The 24,474-nt window shown below is 34.9% G+C and overlaps 1 long non-coding RNA gene across 1 annotated transcript; it reads left to right on the top strand.

The window, feature by feature from the left end:
• Positions 1-11,277: 11,277 nt before the first annotated feature.
• Positions 11,278-20,721, top strand: LOC134473536 (uncharacterized). The gene is made up of 3 exons (XR_010043832.1): positions 11,278-11,426; positions 14,819-19,561; positions 20,217-20,721. It is a non-coding gene; the product is annotated as an uncharacterized LOC134473536 (long non-coding RNA).
• Positions 20,722-24,474: the final 3,753 nt, after the last annotated feature.

Below are 24,474 nucleotides of genomic sequence, written 5' to 3'. Positions count from 1 at the left end.
AATCCATGTCTTTTTGGGGAAAAATTGGTGGAGGATCTTAGCTACCATGTCACCCACCTTCTTGTGAATCTGTTTAAAATGTATCTTGATTTTCAACACATTTAACTTAATTTTATAAAATATAATCCTAAACTTCATTCTAAACAACTCAGCCATTTAGAATGTAATGTTTTAATTACTATTCTGTTCCAAATAAATTTTTAGCTGTCGTTGTTAGTCTTAAATTTTATGTCTGAGATGGAGAGTTTTAAGAGAAACAAAATTAGACAAAATAGTAAAATATTCTTAAATCTACTTGTAGTAGTACAAGTACTACTACAGTATTTGTAGTGCTACAGCAGTCAAATGCGTCCAAAATACCAACCCCAATAATAGGAACTCATTTACAACGTTGTCTTATACATGTTCCTTCTATATTTCCATCTATATTCCACTACCATATCTCTCTTATTATCATTTTGAAGAAAAATTAAGAAATATTTCAGTATACGCTTCTAAAAGATAAGAATTAGTATAATAAAGGTATAACAATATTGTTATTATTCATACACAAGTGGCAAATAAGAGTGACATACACCTCATCTGGGCAGAAGTTTTATGAGTTATTGAGGGATTCATTTATTTCTCTTTCCAAGAGAATAACTTAGCCTCGTAAGCAATAGTATTTTCTGAGATAGTGTGCTGTTTTCCTCATTTCTTGGTGAGAAAACCGAAGCAGAGAGGTAAACTAACTGTCCCAGGGACTCAGATGCTGAGACAGGTATAGAGTCAGCAACCAAACCTCAGATGTGAGGCTCCTGCATCTAGAATTTAACTACTGCACAGTGTTGCATCTCTCCAAAATGTTCTCCAGGTACTCCAAATATTTTAGTCTTTCATTGAGTCTACTTTTGATGTTTTTATTTAGGATATTCCCTTGCAAAAAATATTTATGACTTTGTAATTATTAATTGGCACTCTTTACTTTCCCCTGTGACTCCCAAGGGAAGGTTTCCTAGATTATGAACATATTTTTATTTTAAAGAGAATAAAACCAAACCAAACCAAACCAAACCAAACCAAACCAAAACAAGAGAGAATAAGGCAAATCAGGACAGAATAATGCCAACAATACAGGCCTTTGGAAAAAGACAACAGGAAATCAGCAATGGCTACAATAATATTTCTTGTTTTCTTCAAAATAGCTGTCCATACCATCATATACAATAAAATCAAACAAAATAAATCAAAACCAACCAAAAGAATGAAAATGTTACAGGATTTCAAAGCAACATAATATCAAATCAACAATGACTCTCATGTTTCTTATTTTCTTAAAACTAGCTGTCCACATCTTCACACATAATACAATCAAACACAGCAAAATAGAACAAAACTATAGATTATGAACATTTTTTTCCTCCTTCCTTCCCTCCCTTTCTTTTTTGCCATGGATGGAACCCATGAGCTAAACATACATACTACCACTGAGCTATGCCTCTAATTTTTAAAATAATTGTTCTGAATTCTGGGAGAACATGGCAGACAGATAACAGCAGCCATGGAGGCTCTCTGAGATAGCCAGGTTAGAATCCAGAAATGATGTGGTGGGAGGAGTCCTAAGCAAGGGGAGATATACCCTGCTGACCCAAGAATGAACTAAGCTGAGAGAAACCAACTGGAAATGCAGTCCCGATGCTACAACAGGAACAGATAAAATCTCAGCATGGAAGCTGGAACTTGTGCCACTGGAAGCTGCGATTTGAATTTCCTGCTGCCGCCGCTGCATCCCAGTCGGCACAGCAGGGAGAGAGAGTGCGCGAAAGCTCTGAAAGTGGGAATTGGTGAATGGAGTTGAGAGCGGAACTGGAGGGGAGCCCTGCATTGACCTGTGGTGAGTGAGAGGAACAGGGACTCTTCCATAGACTAGGAATATCCAACAGAGGACATTCTGGGACTGGGAAGACTAGTCAGTACAGGACACTGCAGTGACTATAGTCACATATTCCCCTCTCAAACATGATTGGTGGGGAGTGCTTGGCCTGGGTGATGCCATGGTCTAAGATCGGATAGGCTAGCCCAAACCAGGTCCCAGTGCCTGGTGGTGCACCCTAGCAGTGAAGCCTTCAGTAGGTTGATCTGGAGGGGCAGGCCCAGCAGAGGCTGCCCAGGTCTGTGTCTCCCTAGTACACTGCATTGTGTGGGAACACCTAGCTGGTGCAATTCAAACAAACTGTAACAGACAAAGAGAAAAAAAAACCTGGGCCTCCTATATTCACTTGTATGGAGGAACAAAAAGTATGGGAAGAGGGAGCAACAAGAAAGGGTCCTCAGTCCCCAATTCTGAGAACACTGATCCAGGAAAGGTAAATGCAAAGAAGAATGAAGACAGAAAACACACAATATCAGACATGGCATCAATAGACATAAGCAATATCTCCAGAGCCTCATAGACGAGTTCAAAAATGAAGTATTTAATGAAATAAAGCAAGAAATAAGTAGAACAGTTAGAGAAATACTAAGCACTGCCCAAGAAAAAACAGATGGTGGAATGGAAGAACAGAAAAAAAGTGGAGAATTGTTTGATGGAGAAAATAGAGAAAACATAGAATATGTGAAGCAGGTTCAAAGAGATTACCAGGAAACTAAAAACTCTATTGAAAGCTGGCATAACAGCTTGAAAGAAACTAAGGATAGATTATCTGAACTGGAGGACAGATTTGTAAGATGGGAGCATGAAATAAAAACTTCTTAAAAACAACAAGAAAACAAACAGCAATAACACAAAGGCCAGGAGATGATAAGAGGATCTATAACTTAAGAATTAAGAACATAAAAGAAGAAGTAGGAACACCAACAAATGAACTACAAAAGCTATTCAGAGAAATAATCCAGGAGAATTCCCCTAATTTAGCAAAAGGTAAAGATACTCAGATGTATGAGGCATACAGGACCCCAGCCACCTACAACCCAAACAGAGCTACATCTGGGCATATAATAATCAAAATTCCAGAAATACAATATAAGAACAGAATATTAAAAGCTGTGAGAGACAAGAAACAGATCACTTTCAAGGGAACAACCATCAGAATTACGGCAGACTTCTCGGCACAAACCATCAAATCATGAAGAATGTGTGTGGAAATAATTCAAGCTTTGAAAGATAATAACCTCCAGCCAAGATTGATATATCCTTTACAACTGTCCCTAGAAATGGATGGAAAAACAAGGTGCTTCCAGGATAAAGAGGATCTAGGGGAATTTGCAACCACCAATTGAACTCTACAGAGAATACTGCAGGAGATTCTAAAAAAGAAAAATACCAAGGTTCCAGAAACAGTGGCACAGAGGCCGCAATGAATGGAGCAGAAAGTGAAATGAAGAAGACAAACCGACAACTAATGACAGAAAAACAGCTCAACAGAAATGAGGCAGAGAAGGTTGGATGGTAGGAAAGCTATTTTGGAGAAAACAAGACATCATAATAGGTAGTGCTGATTTAATACCCTCTTGTTTTGAAGTCCCAGCAAGCTTTTGTTCTTCTGTCTCCATCGGTCTTAACATGTTGTGTCTTATTGGATTTTATTATATGCGATAATATAAACAAAAACTTTCATAGACAAGGAGATTATACAGAAACCACTGTTCATTATTTGTTAGTTGATTCTAAATACCCTGTAATCCCATCATTCTCTTGAATGGCTTTACATTGTTTTGATATGTTTGATGGTACAGTACATGAAGTTATATTCAAAGATTTCAAGGAAAGAGACACTATGGTAACTACTTTTATGTCGGGATTATCTTGGGGTGAAACACTATTTTGCTTAAATGGTTATGTTTTGACCTTTGCTATTTTGTTGTTATGCCCTCTTTTATCTCAATCTCCTTTTTTATTATTTACTTTTTCATTTTTATCCTTTTAATTAAGGGAAAAATAAATAAAAATAATAGGATATATTATAGCAATCCACTTTGATTTCCTATTAACTTGATTTGAAACCCTGTATTGCTCTCACCATCTTGTTTTCACTGATTTTCCTCTGTTTTGCTTAATAGTACCAAGTTCGAAAGTATAGCCAACAACAGTGAAGATAATAAGATTCATTATGATGCCCATTCGGGTTGACTATTATTTTCTTTTAAAGTCCTGTAATGTCTCCATTTTGGTTTTATTTTTTACTGCTTTGTTCAATTTTATTATAACTGATAATATTGGCAATTCTTTTTAAGATAGCAAGAGGCAGTATGGTAACCATTGTTGATCACCTGGTATTTTGTTTTTACATTATGTATTATGTCCATCCTTTTGATTTGACTGACTCTGTCCTGTTATGTCACACTTGGTTGTACTCTCTTCAAAAGAAGTAATAATAACAGTGGGAGTAATAACACCCAAAATGTGTAGTTGTCATTGTACCAAACAGAGGAAAAGTAAGTGCTCTAAAGGATATAACAGCATGTATATGTAAGCGTATAAGATAGATAACCATATTTCTGAGTATTTGTTGGATCACTGAACAGAGCTGTTTGCAATCTCACTGTCTGAATGTCCACTCTATATGCTTTAATTTTGTAACTTGAACAACTATTTCTAAGGTGACAATATGTAATCTATTAACTAGTGATTTCCTACTGTTTATTTTTTCTGAAATTCTGTATAACTTGTACTCTTTTTCTGTTTTTTCCCTTTTTCTCCTTAAATAAAATTTAAAGAAGTAAAATAATTGTTCTAATTTACCTTGGAATATAAATTATTTTAAATTATTCTTGCTGTGACCTGGCATTCACATCTGGAATATTAACAGATGTGTTGTAAATCAGTATTCTTCATATCACTTAAAAATATCAACTATCATGTGAATATAATTTATATTTGATGAACAAACTATAAAACAAATATGACTGTTTAACTAGAAAGGCATATTTATTCAAAAATCTGTTTTGATATTTTTTATGGAGACAACCTCATTCTTTCTAATCAAAGAATAGGACAAAGAATCCAGCAAAATATGCATTTAAAGTATGTTCCTTAAACATTTTTATGCTCTGTATGTAGAGACAGAAGAAAAACACCAAAATGTTATATGCTTATCTAAGAATAGCGCTTCAGTTGAGTGTAGTGGTACAATAAGCTGCCACAAGGATCAGCTAAACCTCGCTGAGCCATATGCTAAATATTTTAGCTTTTTGGGTCATGTGGTCTGTGTTATAACTAACCAACTCATTAAAGCATCCATAGACTTTATCAAGAAAATATATATGGTCATTGTGAGGAAAAACAAGTAGGAATCAGTGAAAGAACACAGCCATACTGAATTTAGTGTTCTGGGAAGGACCTCAGGGAGTAACTGCGAAGGAAAGTCTGACTCAAGTTTATTGAGGTGGGTTTCTATGGGGAAGGTAAGGCGGGTTGTAGGAGTGAGGAATCAGTGAAACAAGGATAGCTGAGAGGAAATAGCCATGTGGCCACAGCAGTAGCTAATGTTCTGTTGTAAAATCTTTCAGGTGCACCATGACCTAGCAGGCAGGATGGGTGCATCATGTCCTAGCAGAGTAGGTGATGTGGCAACAGGATGTGGGAATGGACTGTGGTTGTCCTCAAAGCTTACACAGTTGGGAGCAGCCATTCCAAGAACTCAGGCAGCTGGGCACCAAGCAGGGATCAGATTTATTAGCTATTTACTAATCAAATTGCACTTACAGAGCAGATGTTGGACTAGATTTCATTTGAAAGTTGTAATTAGTTGAAATTTGGTTTGAAGGAAACCCAGTTAGCTTGTAATATGAAATGTTGCCTACTACAGAGAGCTGTCCTACAAATAGTGAAGCAAATAAAGGTTATCGGTTTTTCTCAGAAATTAATGTAGAGCCCACTGCAGAACAAGTGCTTTGGTCCACTTCTTTTGTGTGAGAACATGTCATGTGAATTTTCTCAGATATAGAAAAAGACTTGTACAGAATTTAAAGTCAAGAGAATATCAGAACAATTGATGGTATATTAGGATGGCAATAAAATGTAACCTCTCTTTACCTTGTTGTATACTTAGCAATTCTGAACTCATTTAAAAGAAATACAGAGGGGACTGGGGATTTAGCTCAGTGGCATAAGCACCTGCCTGGCAAATGTGAGGTCTTGAGTTCCATCCCTGGTGAAAAAAAAATAAAGAAATACAGAGAAGTAAAAAAATTTATAAAGCAGGGAGCATGTAGAATTTATTCACTGAACTATTGGAGACAAGTGAGTAATGTGAGTGATGTAAGAATTGTGAAAACCTCATGAAAATAGACCTGAATTGATCAGAATTATTAAAATATCTATATATGCTTTCAATATATGGAAGAGATGGCACTGAAGCCTATTTAGATAACTGCTGAAATTTTAAAAATTTAAAAAGATGACTCTCATCATTTTAGCTTGTAGTTTCTTCTTGTATGACTTCTCTGTTTCTACTCACTTGTGTTGACAAGCTTGCATCTTTAATCCCTTATGTAAGATCATTACTGTGTCTTGAAATACTCTTCTCGTTCTTGCCCATTCTAAAATTTGTACTCTTCAGGGTTCAGTTTAGGCCTATCTTTGTTCTTTTTCAGAATCAAACCCCTAGGTTTGCTTTTCAAACTTATTGCCTAAAATTCATTTGCCATTAATTGCCTTTTCTGTTATTTTGTCTTTCCTATTATATCTTATATATAATTATGATATCTGTATTTTAAAATTACTAGAAATCAATGCTCCTGCATTCTGATTCAATCAATTTAATTGATAAATTGGTTCTACAGATGGTTTATATAATATATATCTTGGAAGAAAGAAATAACAATATAATGTCTGCATGAACTAAATATAGGATCAATTGTTGAAGCAAGATTTATTTTTCTGCTCTAGTTGAGACAGTAACTGTCTCAAATTTCTCCCAATTCTCTAATCAAACATAGAATTAAACAATAGCCTGCTTCAGGTTTCTTACTGGAATATCTTGCAAAACTATGAAGGAAAAGGTATCTGATTTGTCACCTAAAAGGAAAAGTAGGAGTGATCATGAGCCTACATTATTCCTTGAGTAAAACATATTTTTTATTAAATCTCTTTTCACTATTGCTTATCTTATTTTTTAGGCAAGTGAACATTGATGGATTCCAAGATGGATTTTAGAATGGGACCCTGGGATTTCTTTGCAGACAACAGAGATGAATGAGATGACTTATTATCCTCTTGCAGGCCCTGGTGCGATTAATTCATTGGGCCTGTGTTGTAAATATTTACTGTGATGCAGACATGACTTTGTTCATTTTTGTAATTATAGTATCACAGCATTCTTTCTGTGTGTCTAAATAAAAATATTTTCTTTGATTCACATTGAGATTTGAAGATTCTTATGAAATGCATATTCTATTTTATGTAGTAATATATTAGAATTTTAACATTGTCATTAATCAAACTGTGATCATATTTATTCTTATGGAAGATCTATAAAATAATACATGATAACATTTTTCTATTAATTTAATAGAAATACTCATTCTAATTTCAATTCAAGTAAAAAGACCACAACATGCTATGCACTTGAGGAAGTTTTTCTTTGTTCTTTTTGGAATAGTGGAACTTTTTTGGGTGGGGATCTCGCTGGTTTCCTAGTGAAGTGACTGACTTGCTTAGACTTATGTGTCTCTAATCTCGACCTGAATGTCGTCAGAGCTTGAGTTCTCATGTGTCCAACATAAATGAGGATGTGGTTGATGCTTGTGCCTGTTCTCTTTGTGCAGCTGTATCTTTTAAGCAGAAGAAAATTAGAGAACTTAAAAAGTTGAGGACTAGATATGAAAATTCTGGGAGGTGTTGAGCAGATTGATGTTTATTCTCTTTTTCTTTATCTGTTTTAAAAATCTCATTTAAAGAGAAAACAAACAAACCAGTAAAAGGGTACAGTAATACAGAATATAAAAAAAAACCAGTAAGAAATCACTAGTTAATAGATTACATATTGTCATCTTAGAAATAGTTGTTCAAGTTACAAAATTAAAGCATACAAAGTGGACATTCAAACAGTGAAACTGCAAACAGGTCTGTTCAATGATCCAACAAAAACTTAGTAATATGGTCATCTATCTTACACACCTAAACACACTTGCAGTTGTATCCTTTAGAGCACTATCTTTTCCTCTCTTAATGTTTAATCGCTAAGTACTATGAGGAATAGGGTTTCTTTTAAGTAATCTTCATGATTAAATAACCAAGGTTTATTAGATAAATAAAAATGGATAAGAGAGGGAATCGAGTTTTGGAGTTCAAATTTTGGGTTCAATAATGTCAAATCTTGGCTGTGAGAAAATCATCTAGATTTCTGTAAAGAGAAGAAAACAAAATATTTTTGTGTCAGGGGTTCCATAATTGTTCTGCATCTAAAGAATCCATCAGAAACTTTGGCATCTTCGATGATCTCAGTTCACATGAATTTTTTCATTTTCCATTTTTTATTGCACATCACTTACTTCGGACTTTCAATAATCATCTTTCTTGGGGAGCTATTTTACTATTTTGATCTTGTGTGCTTTATATTCTCAACCAGCCCACAAATAGATGGAGAATAAGGAAGATTTGTGCATTTCTCTAATATCACACACATCTCTTAGCTTAGAGAAATATAAATTGTTCATTTAATTTTCTGGTTTTGAAGAGAATATTTTTTGAAGTAACATGATATATATATATATATGGCTTGGATATTAGTATGCTCTTAGTTTGAGGTTATAGAAAAGCCTTTTGCTTGAGATTTAAAAAAACTATCATTTTTACTGTTAGTTTCATAGGAATAAAACCAGACACTATCTTTCCATCAACAGTCACCATGCTGAGATAGTTTCCTGTGTAACTGCAGTGTCAAAGAATGAAGGAGCTAGGACTTAATGTATGATCGAGAGGTAGGTTCACTCCTTCATGTTTTACCATAAGCCTGTCACCAATGAAGTTTTCCCTCACATTGTTATGTACAAAATTTGTGTTCTTTGGTCATATATGATATTGAAGGGAGAAACCTGAATGTCCATCAGATGGACAGCTTGCCAAACTCAAAGATCTTTAGCCTCATTCCAAAAATCTGAAATCAGAATTTTTAGGAGAGGATTTTGGTAAATATGCATTTTAAACATATTTACAGTTTTTGAGGACTCCACATGTATTACCATCTATACTACTCATTTATTTAGTATGTGCTGCTTTCATAATTTTAGTTAACTAGAATGATTCATGTTTCCCCAAAGAAGCCTAAAAATATGTCAGAGATCAGATACACTCTTTGAATGTATACTTTGGATCACTGGTGATTGACACCTGGGTAACTATTCTGAAATACAATCTGTTTTATAATATTGCTGTCATTAGTTTTATGCAGCAATACCATTTGCTGCTTTAATGTCTCCCAAAAGCTCATGTTTTACAAACTTTGCCTCCAGCTGGTGCTGCTGTTGAGAGGTGCTGAAAAACTCTAGGAAATGTGGTGTAGTAGGCAGAAGTAGTTCACTGGCAGAAATAGACTTCATCTTGTGTATTTTGGTACAGTGATGAAAACAGTGCAAAGTATAAGTAGGAACTGGTGAGACTATTTGAATGGTTCACATTTTTATTTGACAGACTTAATACCAATCTTTAATTTGAAATGCTTTTAAAGTATTACTGAAAATTTGATTAAAAAGACTTAGTGGAAGGGGCTGGGGATTTAGCTCAGCGGCATAAGCGCTTGCCTCGTCATGTATATATCAATTTTCAATTTTGTTCATCTAATATAGTTTCCTAATATACTATTAAATACTGATAGTTTTGTACGATCTTTGATTCAAGAATTAGGTGATTCAACTAGAAAGCTCTACTTGATAGTGTAGACTTCGGATCCATTACAAGTTTTAGGCAGAATCTGAACATTCAACAAAAAATGGAGAGTCCTCTTTCTTTGGAAGAATGTTATACTTCATGGATGTCTGTGGATCACTAGAGACATCAGTTTTTCCTCTTTCTGGGACTTTTTCATTTTGTTTTAGTTATTTAGTGTCTCCAAACTTTTCCTTTAACCAGTGAAAAAAACCACTTCCAATTTAACCAAAGCACAAAAGGGTGACTCTAATGCATCTCCAGAATCTCACCTCTGGACACACACGTGTCTTCCTAGTAACTATTATGGCATATTTTTTAGTCACCTCTGGCAAAGATATCTCCTATAATAAAAGGAAATTGTTGTGTACTTGAAAATTTGTGCAAAATATCTGTGAATCTTGAATGGTCACTAGTGCAGCTTTCCCAGTTCTGGTGGGTAAGACTGGAAGGAAAGAGGGGAAAACTGCTTCTTAAAAGTCAATTTTCCATAGTTAGGATTTCCTTTAAAAGTCTGTGTTAGCCACCATGGAGGCAGAAACATAACTTGTTTTTTCCCAAAAAGTAGCTTTGATTATATCTTTTCAGCATTGTAATGACTAAGACAAAAATGAATGCACATTTATATTACATGGAGTTGAAAATGACAAGGGAGATAAGCAAAGTCTTCTCTTTCACAAATGCCTAAAACACAGTAACTCATATTTCTTTGCTGAGCTTTGTTCAGTTCTTTGGGACTAAGGTAGAGAATACTGCTGGAGGAGGAATCATACAGCATCCTTGCTAACCTCTCAAACATTGTATTAGTTGATTTGGTGGAAGGGCAAAGTGGTAGAGATCCCTTTTTGTGACATTTCTTGAAATGTGGAATGTAAATTGGAATATAATATCTGTTGATCTTAGGAGGTTGTATGGCTCTCACTGGCAAAAATTTAGAGAAAAATACATTGAAATTGATAATATTCTTCATTTATTATGGTTTTTGCTATATATCTTTTCACTCAAAAATATAGACATCCAAAGATATAGACATATTAAATAAAATATATAGTTTTATTTTACCAGATTAGAATAAAATCCATAACTTATGACATAGCCTGATATGTCCAATATAACATATGCAATTCTAGAGAATGAATTAATGTGAGTTGCTCTGATATCACAGTATATGACCCAACTGAAGAATTGCAGATAAAACTGATTGATTTTAGCAGTAGTAAAATACTCATATGTTTGTGGAATCAGTTTTAGTTAAAGGGGATTTTTTTTTTTGTTCTTTGCTGTCACCTTCTTTCACAGGCACTTTATTAAGTGTGTTTAGTGTTCCTCAACTTCTATTTTGGTTTCCTGCCAGGGCAAAAAGCATAAACCAACTAAGCCTTGGAGTGGACATGGCTCCCAGAGGTCACCTTCTTTTCTGTGTTTCAGGCTGACTCCAAGCAGAAGAAGGCATTGCGAACAATAGGGTACTGTAAAGGCAAAAGAGTGGTGGTATTCAATCCGGGTGAACAGAGTACACTCTGAGATGGATCCTGCCAGACAGAAGTCATGAGTGGTATTCAGCCTGCCAGGTGGAAACAAGGTACCTATCATATTTAAATGGAAAAATATTGCTTGACCTCTTAATTTAATAATTAAATTCTAACAAATAAAACAAGGAAACCTGTGTTTTGAGGATTAGTTGTGCTACACAATCCAAGGACAAGCATAAATCTCCCCTAAATGGATTTACCAAAGAGCTCATTGATTTGAAAATGCCTCAGTATTGAGCAAAGGAAACTTGAGACTTGGTTTGATGCCATTCCAAGGAAACAGGTCGGTGGTCATTTTCATGGTAAAGAATGGGACTTTCAGTGGCTAAGAGTGGGTTCTCTGGATGGGCCATGGTAACACTGGCAGAGAAGGTCACTGCATGTACTCCTTCCTGTATATATGACAGTGTGTGAGTGAAACACGTTGATTTGACTTAATTTTGATTAGTGGCTACTCCAAGTTTTAGAACATTCTCTTCTGTTGATCATTTGAAACTCTCCTCAGTACCTGTCTCTGTCAGGCAAAATAATGTCATCGTTCAAAGCATACCATCTCTAGCACTTCAATCTGAAAATTAGCCAGAACAGCAAATAAGCTAAAAAAAACCACCCAGTTCATGTGCCCTGAATAAACAACGCCTAAGTGTAGTGACTTTGGGGCCCAGATCAGGTAAGAATATTAGGGGGTAGGTCATTTGCAAACTGCAGAGGGAGAAAACTAGGCCTCACCAGGAAGCAATTCCTACCTGGGAACCATATTATTTTCATTGTTTTGTTTGCTTGTGTTAAATTTCATGGCATGAGCAGCTATTTAAAAGATAGGAAGACATATTATGGCAGCAACTTTGGATTTGTTATTGGCTTGTTTTGAAATCTTTGATTGCATTCATTGTTTTGTTTTTATTATTTCTATGCTATTCTGTTCTGTTTGATTTTTACTATGTCTGAAGGTATCTTTAGTTATTTTGAAGGTATCTTTAGTTATTTTGAAGAAGGTTTTATGGAAACTATTGTTGATTTTGTAAGTTTTTTTAAAATTTTATTTAAAAGGAAAAGAAAAACACAAAACAAAACAAAGTGGTGTAAGGGTACAAGTAATACAGGACTACAAAATAAAAAAACAGAAATCACCAGTTAATAGATTACGTATTATCATCTTAAAGATAGTTGCTCAAATCACAGTATCAAAGCATACAAAGTGGACATTCAAACAGTGAGACTGCAAACAGTTGTGTTCAATGATCCAACCAAAAACATTAATATGGTCAGCTATTTAACACCCCTAAACACACTTGCTGTTGTATCCTTTAGAGCTCTTTTTTTCCCTCTCTCTTTTACAACAAAATTTACACATTTTGGGTTTTATTACTCCTTAGTTCTTATTACTTTTATGGGGGGGAGAGAATAAAGTCAAATATGGCAAAACAAAGCTGTCATTCAAAACCAAGAATAGACATAGCACATGATGTAAAACAGAGTACAAGGGTATCAACAATGGTTATCAACAATATCTCTTGTTTCCTTAAAAAGAATTGTCTATCTCATTAGATATTATAAAGTTGAACAAAACAGTAGAGAACAAGACCAATAAAACTTAAGCATTGTAAACATTACAGGACTTCCAAAGGAGACAATAGTCAAACCAGAATGGGCATCTTAGTGAATCTTTGCCTTCAAAGTAGTTGCCTATACCCTCAAACTTGATACTATCATACAGAATGGAACAGAATCTAATCAGTCAAAACAAGATCATGGGAGTATTGCAGGACTTCAAAACAAGTTAATAGCAAATCAAAAACAGTTACCATTATATATCCCGCTAATTTTTAAAATTTTCCCCTAATTAAAAAACATAAGAAATAACTAAATAATTTTTTAATGAATAAGGGAGAGATTGAGATAAAACAGGACAACAATATAACAATACAGGTCAAAGCATGACTGTTTCAGCAACCTAGTGCTTCACCACCAAATAACCCGACTTACTAGTAGTTACCATAGTGTCTGTCTTTTTCCTTGAAATATTTGAATAAAACTTCATATACTATAGCTTCAAATATTTCCATATCAAGAAGCCCAGAATAAAGCCTTTCCAATTAATAAGTGAAAACTTTATAAGGCTTCAAGGCCACATAATGGGGAATCATGATTACCACATATTTTTATATATTTGAGTCATTTCTTACATTAGGGAAACTATTCGGTATTCACACATGCGAGATTGATTTATTTCACTTATGCGTATGGTCTCAAGCTGAGCCCATTTATTGATAAATATCTCAATGTGATACTTCTTTATAGCTGAATAATACTCCATTGTATAGAAATACCACAACTTTTTTATCCATTCCTCAGTTGATGGACACTTGGGTTGTTTCCAAGATCTGGCGATTACAAATTGTGCTGCTATAAACATAGGTGCACATATATCACCGTGGTATGATGCTTTCAGTTCTTCTGGGAATATGCCTAGAAGTGGAATAGCTGGAATAAATGGGACTTACAATCCCAGCTTTTTGAGAAATCTCCAGACTGACCTCCACAAAGGCTGCACCAGTCTACACTCCCACAAAGAGTGTAGGAGAGTTCCTTTTTCCCCACAGCCTCTCCAGCATTTGTTGTTGTTGGTTTTCTTGATCCTGGCCATTCTTTCAGGAGTGAGATGGAATGTCTGTGTGGTTTTAATTTGCATTTCTCTAATGACCAATGATGATGAACATTTTTTCATGTATTTATTTGCCATTTGCATTTCTTCATCTGAGAAGTGCGTATTCATCTCAGATGCCCATTTTTGGATTGGATCTTTGAATTTTGGAGGTCTGACTTTTTTTAATTCTTTATATGTTTTAGACAAGAGTCCCTTGTCTGAGAGAGAGTTCACTAAAATCTTTTCCCAGTTTGTGGGTTTTCTTTTCACTATGCTGGAGATTTCTTTTGACATGCAGAAACTTTTTAATAAGAAGTGGTCCCAGTTATTGATTCTGGGAAGTATTTCCTGTGTGGTTTGAGTCCTGTTCATGAATTCTCTACCTACCCCTATGTCTTCAAGTTTTCTACCCAATTTGTCTTCCAATAGATTTTGTCTTTCTGTTTTAATATTCAGATCTTTGATTCATTTATATTTTAATTTAGTACAGGGTGATAGGCATGGGTCTAGTTTTAGTTTTTGGCATATGGAGAGGCAGTTTTTCCCAACACCATTTATTAAGGAGACTGTCATTCTTCCAGTGAACCTGTTTGGCTCCTTTATCAAAGATAAGGTGGTTGAGTGTGTTTGTAGTTGTGGTTGTTTCTTCTAATCTATTCCACTGATCTTTTGCTCTGTTTTGATTCCAATCCCAGGTTGATTTTACTACGGTTGCTTTGTAGTATAACTTCAAGTCAGGGATTGTGTTGCCTCCTGCCTTGTCTTTGTTGCTTAGAACTGTCTTTGCTATTCTAGGTCTCTTCTCGCTCCAGATGCATTTTAGGAGTGATTTCTCTAGATCAATGAGGTATGTTGATGATATTTTTATTGGGATTGCATTGAATCTGTATAACAGTTTTGGGAGAATGGCCATTTTCACAATGTTTGTTCTTCTTATCCATGAGCAAGGGATGTCTTTCTATTTTCTGGATCATCTTCAATTTCTTTTTTCAGTGTATTACAATTTTCCCTGTATAGTTCTTTCACTGCTTTCATAAGAGTAGGTCCTAAATATTTCATTTTTTTGGTTGCTAGTGTGAAGGGTTTGGCTTATCTTATTTCTCTCTGTGTGACTTTGTTGTTAGTGTATAAGAATGCTATTTATTTTGAGTATTGATTTTGTATTCAGCTACATTACTGATTTTATTTATTATATCTAAGAGTCTTTCAATGGAGTTTAGAGAGTCTTCTATGTAGAGTACCATGTCATCTGCAAATAACAATAATGTAACTTCTTCTTTTACGATCTTTACTCCTTTTTTTCTCTCTTGTGTCTAATTCCTATGGCTAGTATTTCGAGTACTACATTAAATAGGATTGAGGATACAGGATATCCTTGTCTTGTGCCTGATTTTAAAGTAAAGGCCTTCAATTTTTAGCCATTAATATGATACTGACTGTTGGTTTGTCATAGATGGCTTTTATTATATTGAGTTTGAGACCATCTATTGCAATTTTCTGTAAAGTTCTTATCGTGAATGAATAGTGGACTTTATCTAAAATTTTTTCTGCATCTATAGAAATGATCATGTGATTCTTACGTTTGGCTTTATTGGTATGGTGGATTACATTTATTGATTTACATATGTTAAACCATCCCTGCATGCCTGGGATGAATCCCACTTGGTCATGGTGTAAAATCTTCTTGATGATTTGCTGCATCCTATTTGCCAATATTTTATTGATGATTTTTGCATCTGTGTTCATTAGGGATATTGGTCTATAGTTCTCTTTTTTAGTTGGGTCTTTCTCAGATTTTGTTAGCAAAGTAATCTTTGCTTCCAGGAATGACTTAGGAAGGACTGCTTCCCTTTCAATTTCATGGAAGAGTTTGAATAATGTCAGCATTAGGACTTCTTTATATTTCTGTAGAATTCTGCAGTGAATCCGTCTGGGTCTGGGCTCTCTTTTGTAGGTAAGTACTTAATTAAATTTTCAATTTAATTAATAGAAATTGGGTTATTCAGCAGTTTTACATCCTCTTGACCTACCTTTGGTACTTCCTAAGTTTCTAGGAATCTGTCTATTTCTTGTGTGTTATCAAACCTTTGAGAGTAGAAGTTTTCAAAATAGCTGTTGACGATCTTCTGTATTTCTATAGAGTCTGAAGTGAGTTCACCTTTTTTCATTTCTTATTGCATAAATTTGAGCTTTTTCACCTTTTTAAAATAAGGTTGACTAGGGGCTTATCAATTTTATTTATTCTTTAAAAAAACCAACTCTTTGATTCATTGACTCTTTGGATTGGATTTTTAGTCTCTATTGCATTGATTTCTGCTCTGATTTTTATAATTTCTTTTCTTCTTTTGGCTTTGGGCTTGACTTGCTCTTCTTTTTCTAGCTGTTGAAGTGTAACATGAGGTTATTTACTTGTGTTCATTCTGTTTTCCTGATGTGGGAACTTAGTGCAATAAATTTTTCTCTGAGGACGGCTTTTATTGTATCCCACAGTTTCCAGTAAGTTGTATCTGTATTTTCATTTTCTTGTAGATATTGTTTAATTTCTTCTTTAATTTCCCCTGTTGACTCACTGATTACTCAAGAGTGTGTTATTCAGTTTCCATGTGTTTGTGGCATTTTTGCAGTATCTTTTATTATTAATTTCTAATTTCATAGCAGTATGATCCGATAACATGCAAAGAATAATTTCAACTCTTTTGTATTTATTTAAATATGTTCTTTGAGATAATATATGGTCTGTTTTAGAGAATGACACTTGTACTGCTGAGAAGAATGTGTATTCTGATGTTGGATGGAATACCCTGTATATGTCTAACAAGTCCATTTGTTCACGTGTGTGATTCTATTTTGTTATTTCTGCACTGATTTTCTGTCTGACTGATTTGTCCCTTCATGCCAATGATGTGTTAAGGCCTCCTGTCACAATTGTGTTACTGATAATTAGATTTTTCATTTCTGTTACTACTTGTTTTATATAACTGGGTGCTCTGGAATTTGGGCATATATATTTAAGATAGTTATCTCTTCCTCTTGAAGTTTTCCCTTAATGAGTATGTAATGATCTTCTTTGTCTCTTCTGATCATTATTGGTTTAAAGTTCACATTGTCTGCAAACATAATGGCTACACCTGCTTTTTTTGGGGTTCCTGTTGTGTGAAGTATTGTTTTCCATCCTTTGATGACTTTCATCTGTGAGTATCCTTCTGGGTTAGATGGGTTTCTTGTAGTCAGCATATGGTTGAATTTTGTTTCTTGATCCATTCTGCCAGTCTGTTTCTTTTAATTGATGCATTGAGACCATTTACATTAATGATTATAACTGTTATATGTTGGTTTATTGTTGACATGTTATTTTTCTGCTGTTGCATCTTTATCTTTCTGTTCTGTTTAAATATCTGCTTTGCTTAGTGGTTTTTTCCTAAGTGTATCTAAACTGTCTTTCAATATTTTTTGCAGGGTTGGCTTGGTGATCATGAAGTTTTTTAGCTGTTCTTTGTCATGGAAGATCTTTTTTCTCTATTGATTTTGAAGGATGGTTTTTCAGGGTACATTAGTCTAGGTTGGAAATCATTTTCCTTTAGGATCTGGAATTCTTCACTCCATGCTCTTCTTGACTTGCTTGTGCTGAGAAGTCTGCTGTGATTCTGATAGGTTTTCCTTTATAAGTGATCTGTCTTTTCTCTCTGACAGCTTTTAATAATCTATTCTTGTGTTGGATTTCTGGGATGGTGATTATTATATGTCTGTGTGTAGTTTTATTTTGTTTATGACTATTTGGAGTTTTATATGCTTCACTGATCCTGATATTGGTTTCCGATCTCATGTTTGGGAAATTTTCAGCTATTCTTCTCTAAATATCCTCTTGACATCCTTTATTTCATCCTCTTCTTTTTCATTAAACCCTGTCAATCTTATGTTGTTATTCTTTGCATCATCTTGCAGTTGTTGAATATTATTTCTTGATTCTTTGTTATTTTTAGAAGATCTTTCCTTTTCCATTCACTAGCTGCAATCTTGTCTTCAAGGTCTAAAATTCTATCTTCACTTTCATTGAGGCAGTTTTACAGCTTTCAGTGGAATCTTTGATTTCCTGTATATCTCTGTGCATCTGCTCTATGTATTCTCTTTGTTCCTAATATTGCTCATCTAGGGATTCTATCTTTTTGTTTTGTTCCTCCAATTTTTTTAATGTGTTTTTTTTAGATATATTCAGCATTTCTTTAATTTCTTTTATCATTTCTTCTTTTACCTGGGATGTTATTTCTAGTTTGAATTCCTTTAAAGCTTCCTGGATTTGCTGGTTTATTTTCGTTGCTATTATGTCTGATATTTGAGGTGTATGGCATATATTTTCTTCTATATATATCGCTCCTAAGGTTTCTTTCGATGGGCTGGAGGTTTGAGATTGTAATTTGGTCTTTCATTTTGTCCTTTTCCTATATTTCTGTGTTTCAAGTGTTTCAAGTGTTATTCTAAGGCTTCCTCAGGGTCTATCGGAAATCCTCTTCTATGCTCTCAGCTCCTGGGACTCTGGCATCCAGTTCCCCCAGGCCGCCTGGCCTCTGGAACTGGTGGCACTTACCTGCTTGCTTAAAACTCCACAGTCCTCCAAGCACACAGGGAGGTGGATGCAGGTGCCCCAGACCCACCTAGCTGTTCCCATGTACCTGGAAGCTGTGAGGGTCTCAAACAAGCTGGGCCCCAGGGAAAGTGGGTGTCCACCTGCTTGCTTAGAACTCCAGTTCAAGAGTTTTAAAGCTGCAAAATGACCTTTGAGAAACATAATTTCTCCCTTGACATGAGTTAAATGCAGGATATTTTGTCTTTGATTTGTTGCTATTTTAAAGTGAGAATTACAGGGACTTTGGATAAGGGTATAGTGCTTCTTTACACGTGGGAGGTCATTGAATAATGTATTTTGGGTAGCAGGAAGTTTATGAAGACCATTTCCAAAGTTTCCCATAATAACCTCAGTCTCCTGGAATTCATGCCTTTAACTGCCTCCTCTCCACCCATGAATATGCATAACCTTTATCACTAACACGATATTGTGGAAATGATAATATATTCACAAGTAATCTAGAAACATAAATAGACTTATTTGAGGGTATATGATTTCCCTTATGTTTTCAGGCATTAATTTTAGAGTAAGCTTATTTATCCCAGTCACCAAAAATGATTTGATTTAGATAGGAGTCATACTTGTGGAAACTTACTAATTCATTCTCTTTTTAAAAGCATGATTATTTCAAAAGCGAGAAATTGTAACAAAATAAACTATTAGAAAGCATCATTCGCTAATTGAGATTTAGATTTGGGTCCATAGAAAAAAGCAATGTGTCATGGGAGGAATAATACTTGCAGGCAGTTTCAGAATTGGATTTCACATATGCCACTTACCTCTGGGTAACCTTACACATGTCTCCTGACTACTCTAAATCCTTGTTTTGTCTTTTGGGATGAGACATTGTTTACTCTCTGACATATTGGGGAATGTGTATGAGACAGATTGAGAAACACTCAAGAACTAGACAACTGGTGAGTATTTTTATTGTTATATTTTAGTGTCAATAGAGGCTTCTTATTCAATGTTCCCTGCATGGCCCTCGCTGTCCCCCAAGGCTGAGGAGAACTCACTGGGACTTCAGAGAGCTCAACCTTGGGTCTTAACTCTTGAGAAAACACCTAGGAAAGAGATAGGCAGGTCAAATGGAAGTTCTATGCTTGATTTTCAAAGAATCATCATACTGTTTTCTATAGCAATTGTGCTAGTTTACATTCCCATCAGTAATGTAGAAGAACTCCATTTCCCCCATAATTCACCGGCATTTGTTGTTTTTGGTGATCTTGATGACAGTTATTCTTACTAAAATAAGATATAATTCAGTGTTGTTTTGATTTGCATTCCTGTAATGGTTAAAGATGAACATTTTTTCATGTACTTTTCAATCATTTATGGTTTTTTTGAGAAGTATCTTGATTTAATTTACTCATTTTTGATTGGGTGATTGGACTTTAAGGGGTCTAATATTTTTGAGTTCTTTATATATTCTAGATATCAGGCCTCAGGCAGAATAGTAGCTGGTCAAATTTTTTCCCATTCTGCAGTTTGCTTCTTTACTCTGTTGATTGTTTCATTTGCTGTGCAGAATCTTTTTCAATTAATATAATCCCCTTTACTGATTCTTTACAGTTATTCTTATGCTACTGGAGTTCGAGAAGTCCTTCCTATGCCTATGTCTTCAAGTACAAAGACTTGTTTTCATGTTTTCTTCTCAGAGATTTATAATTGTAGCCCTTGAATTTATTTTATGTTAGCTTTAATTATATAATGTGAGTCACAGGTCCGACTTAAGTATTTTGAATGTAGATACTAGTTGTACCAAATCTATATACTTGAAGGGAATATTATTTCATCTCCTGAATGTTCTCAGTATCCTTGCCAAAGACCAACTGACAGGCATATTTACTTATGGAATTTTAATTTTTAACTTTATTATTTATTTTAAAAGTTCTATGTGTATGAGGTATAGTGTGATAATTTGATACAAATGTATGATGTCTAATGATCAAATCAGGATGGATTATGAATTTTCATTTCTAGTCCATTAACCTATATATTGATCTGTGCTTATGACACGGTCTTGACTGCTATGATTTTATAGTAAGTTTTTAAATAAAAATGTGCAAGTTTCTAACTTTGTCTTTTTTCTTTTCAATATTATTTTAGATATTCTGAATTCCTATCATGTCCAATGAATTTTAGAATTGTTTTGCCCATTTCTGCAAGACATGTAGGTGAAATTTTGATGAGGACTGCATTCAATCTGTAGATGAATTGGGGGAGTAATGTCATTTTGATAATTTGTTTCCAACTTATGAACATGAAGAATTTTGGGGTTCTCAGTCTGCTTTTTTTCCTGACATCACCCTTGTCTGTGTCATTGGCTTATTATTTTTAAAATCTTATAAAATATTTACTGCTAAATATTTTATTAACATGCAACTTTGAATTTTATTTTTTTCTGGTAAATAATACATTTGGATCTTTCACAATGGTTAGGAAGATTTTGTAGCCAGGTGTAGCAGCATACTCTTATAAACCCAACACTCTGGGAGGTTGAGGCAGGAGTATCTCAAGCTTGAGCCTTTCTTGCGCAAGTTAGAAAGATGCTGTCTCAAAATAATATATAAAAGAGTGGTTGATGTAGCCCACTGTAAAGGCCCTAGATTCAATCCTGCTAACACAAAATGAAAAACAAAAGGGGAGGGGGAATTATTGTATTAGCTTTCTGTTCTTTTTTTTTAAGCTTTCTGTTTTTATCTGAAGTAACTGATACAGGCTTGTTATGAGGGAAACAGATTGATTTGATGCACAGTCTTGGAAGCTCAAGGACATGGAAGCTCAATGGCTCAGTTCTGGATGAGGCGTCATTTTGTGTGTGTGTGTCACATCACAGAGGATGGTATGGAAGAAGTTTGGAATTATGTTTCAACATAAGGAGCCTGAGAGCCGGACGTTTCTAGGCTCAGGCTTTTGTAGCAACTCTGATCTACTAAGGGGTCACATAAGAGCTTCTTTAACCCCTTCCCAAGGGCAGCTACCCTTAACTGACCTAAGAACCTTGACACAATCCCCACTTCTTATGAGTCCCACTTCCTCCAAGTATTGCCACCCTGGAGACCGAACTTTCAGCACATGAAGCTTTGGACATCAATCCATATCCAAACCTTAGCACTTACATTCTGTGGCCATGTGTGCTGACAGCAGTTATTCAACATCGTTCTGGAATGCATTTTTCTGCTTTGTAATGACTTTTCTATCAGTTATTCTTTTATATTAATTTAAAAATATTTCCTTGTCATCTTGATTGACTAGGTATAACCAAATATTATTTTCCAGGCATGAATGTTTTAGTCTATGTATTGAGTAATTTAATTTATGTTGTAACAAACAGGGAAGTGCAGCTATTTCTTTGGAATCCTGATTTTGATTCTTTCGCATTCACATGCAGACATGAAATTGTTTGTTTGAATCTCTAATGTTCACATTAACTCAAGTGGGCAGTGATAATTCTTTTGCCTTCTCAAGATGTGAACTTAAATTGAAAAAATAAATTATATTGATGTATTGAATTACCATATTGTGCCCCATAAATTTATACAAATATGTCAATTAAAAAACAGAGAAACAAAAATAATGAGCTTGATTATTGTTAGGATACACCAATAATATCTCAAAATGATAACGATAACACTAAAACAAACCATAAAATAGGAAAACAAAAGTTGCTATACAGATTCTAATAAATAGGAGGGTGTACCATACATAAATCCCATTGAAGAGGATGTATCATACAAAGCTACTTCATAAGGGTTTCATCATTGTGCTACTGATAGCAAGAAAATATGGACAAGGTGGAAATTAGTGAATCTCCAGAGATTTCTCAAATATTTGCATTACTAACATTTATCTACACAATACTTAATCTACCTATATCTCCTAATTTCATCAGTATCCTCATGTAGCTCTTATATTAATTAAATAAAAATATAATGGAAAATATCCAGTGTAATTTTTGATCAGCTTTGACATTGAATTGATACACAAAGAAGTATGCATTTCAATATGTATCATTTGATTAGCTTGGATAAGAGGAAACATTCATGACACCATGTTATCTTCTTGATAAGAGTTAATCATGTGACCTTAATAGTTATTTAAGGCTCATAAAGAAGCCTACTTAGCTAACTACAGTAATTTTCCCTATGCACCCAGGGAACTAATCCAAACGGAATGAAATTACCATCCCCTTTTTCTTATCAACAATAATATTTGACGGGAAACTATTAAAAATTATCAGAACCTCAAAAATAAGGTTACGACGATGATGGCACAGTCTTTCAATGCTATTTGAGACAAGAAACATTGAGAGATTAGACAAAGGAGAAATAATGGTGGAGCAGTGAGTGCCAGCAATGCAGCTTCTCCAGGTCAAAGTGGCTACAGTCTGGACAACAGCAGTTTGGAGAGAAACTCAAGTGGGTGGACAGCACATGGGAACCAGGAGGGAACGGGCAGAGGAGAAGAAACAGCATTAAGTGCCAGAGGAGAAATAGCTGCTCACAGCTGCTAGCCAAAAACATCCTGGGAAGTGGGCAGTGGCTGTGAAGTAGCAGGTAGCAAGGTAATGAAATCGACAGATTGTCTGCTCAGAGAGAAGGGGAGACCTGACCTGGACAATCTTATGCAGTTGGAGGCAGCAGTGCGAACATGGGTCATTGTTTTCCCTAACACCCTCCCGCCCTGCTCCAGCCTCCTGCTGCATCCATCTGTTGGTGAATTAGAAATGTAGAAATCATGTCCAGTCGGGAGGATTGCCCACACTTGGACAGCTGACTAGGGGAACTCCGCTGAGAGATAAGGGCTGGTATGACCCAGACTCCCACCAGCAGCAGCCAAAAGCCAATTTTAGCCTTAGCTACAAAGGACTGGAAGCTCACAGTAGCAACTTGTTCTCACCACTAACAGACCTCTGTACCCAGATCGGTTCTGGGTGTGGCCTGCTCTTGGTCATCCAGCATGAACAAAGATTCACCTGGCCTGGAGCTTTGCGCCTTAACAAAAAATGGGAGAAAGCCACAAATAGAAAGCAATTGAATTTTTTAAACTGTTCTTTATTTAACTGTATTATTTTCTCAGTTTTTATTCTTATTGACTTTAAAACTTAAAAACAATTTTTCTTTGGTGTTTATTCTTTAAAAAATCAATTAAATTTATTGGTTCCTTTTAAATAAATAATGATCATATTCATCATAGGAAATCTGTACTTGTACACGGTATAACTTGGATTCTTTTTTCCCCATTCCTCAATCCTTCCTTCAAACCCTCTTCCCCTATGTATTTACAAAAACTTTGTTTGCATTTTTCCTTCTTTTTTTTTATCATGTTTTTTTCTTTTCCCTTCGTTGTTTTCAAGGTACCCGTAGAACAATTGTTATAGAATATCAAACAATTATAATAAAAGGAGATGTTCATTAAGGCATATCCTCATTAAATCCACAGATATCTAGCAAAAAACAAAAGAAGAAAAACCTACAGAATTTTAAAGGCCTCTACAGAAAAACAAAATAAAACAAAACAAAAAACATATCTAAGCTTGACCAATTAGAAACACAGTAGACTTCGCAACACAATTCCTAAAGCTCAGAAAAACCTTAAGTATTTCAAGCCCTAAGAGCAAATAACTTTCAACCCCGATTAACTTTCCCAGCAAACTTATTGTTCAAAATGGATGGAGAAAAAAGTATTTCCATGAAAAAGACCAGCTCAGAGGATATAGGAGTGCTAAACCAGTTCTAGAGAAAATACTTGAGAATAGGAACATAGAGTGGGCTACACCTAAACATACAGGTGAAACTAGTGAGGTCAGTAGATAAACAACAAAAAA

The sequence above is a fragment of the Cavia porcellus genome, unplaced genomic scaffold, assembly GCF_034190915.1.
Source record: "Cavia porcellus strain 051 isolate PalLab524CR breed Dunkin Hartley unplaced genomic scaffold, mCavPor4.1 scaffold_27, whole genome shotgun sequence".
Lineage (NCBI taxonomy): Eukaryota > Metazoa > Chordata > Mammalia > Rodentia > Caviidae > Cavia > Cavia porcellus.
This window is presented reverse-complemented; position numbering and strand designations above follow the sequence as displayed.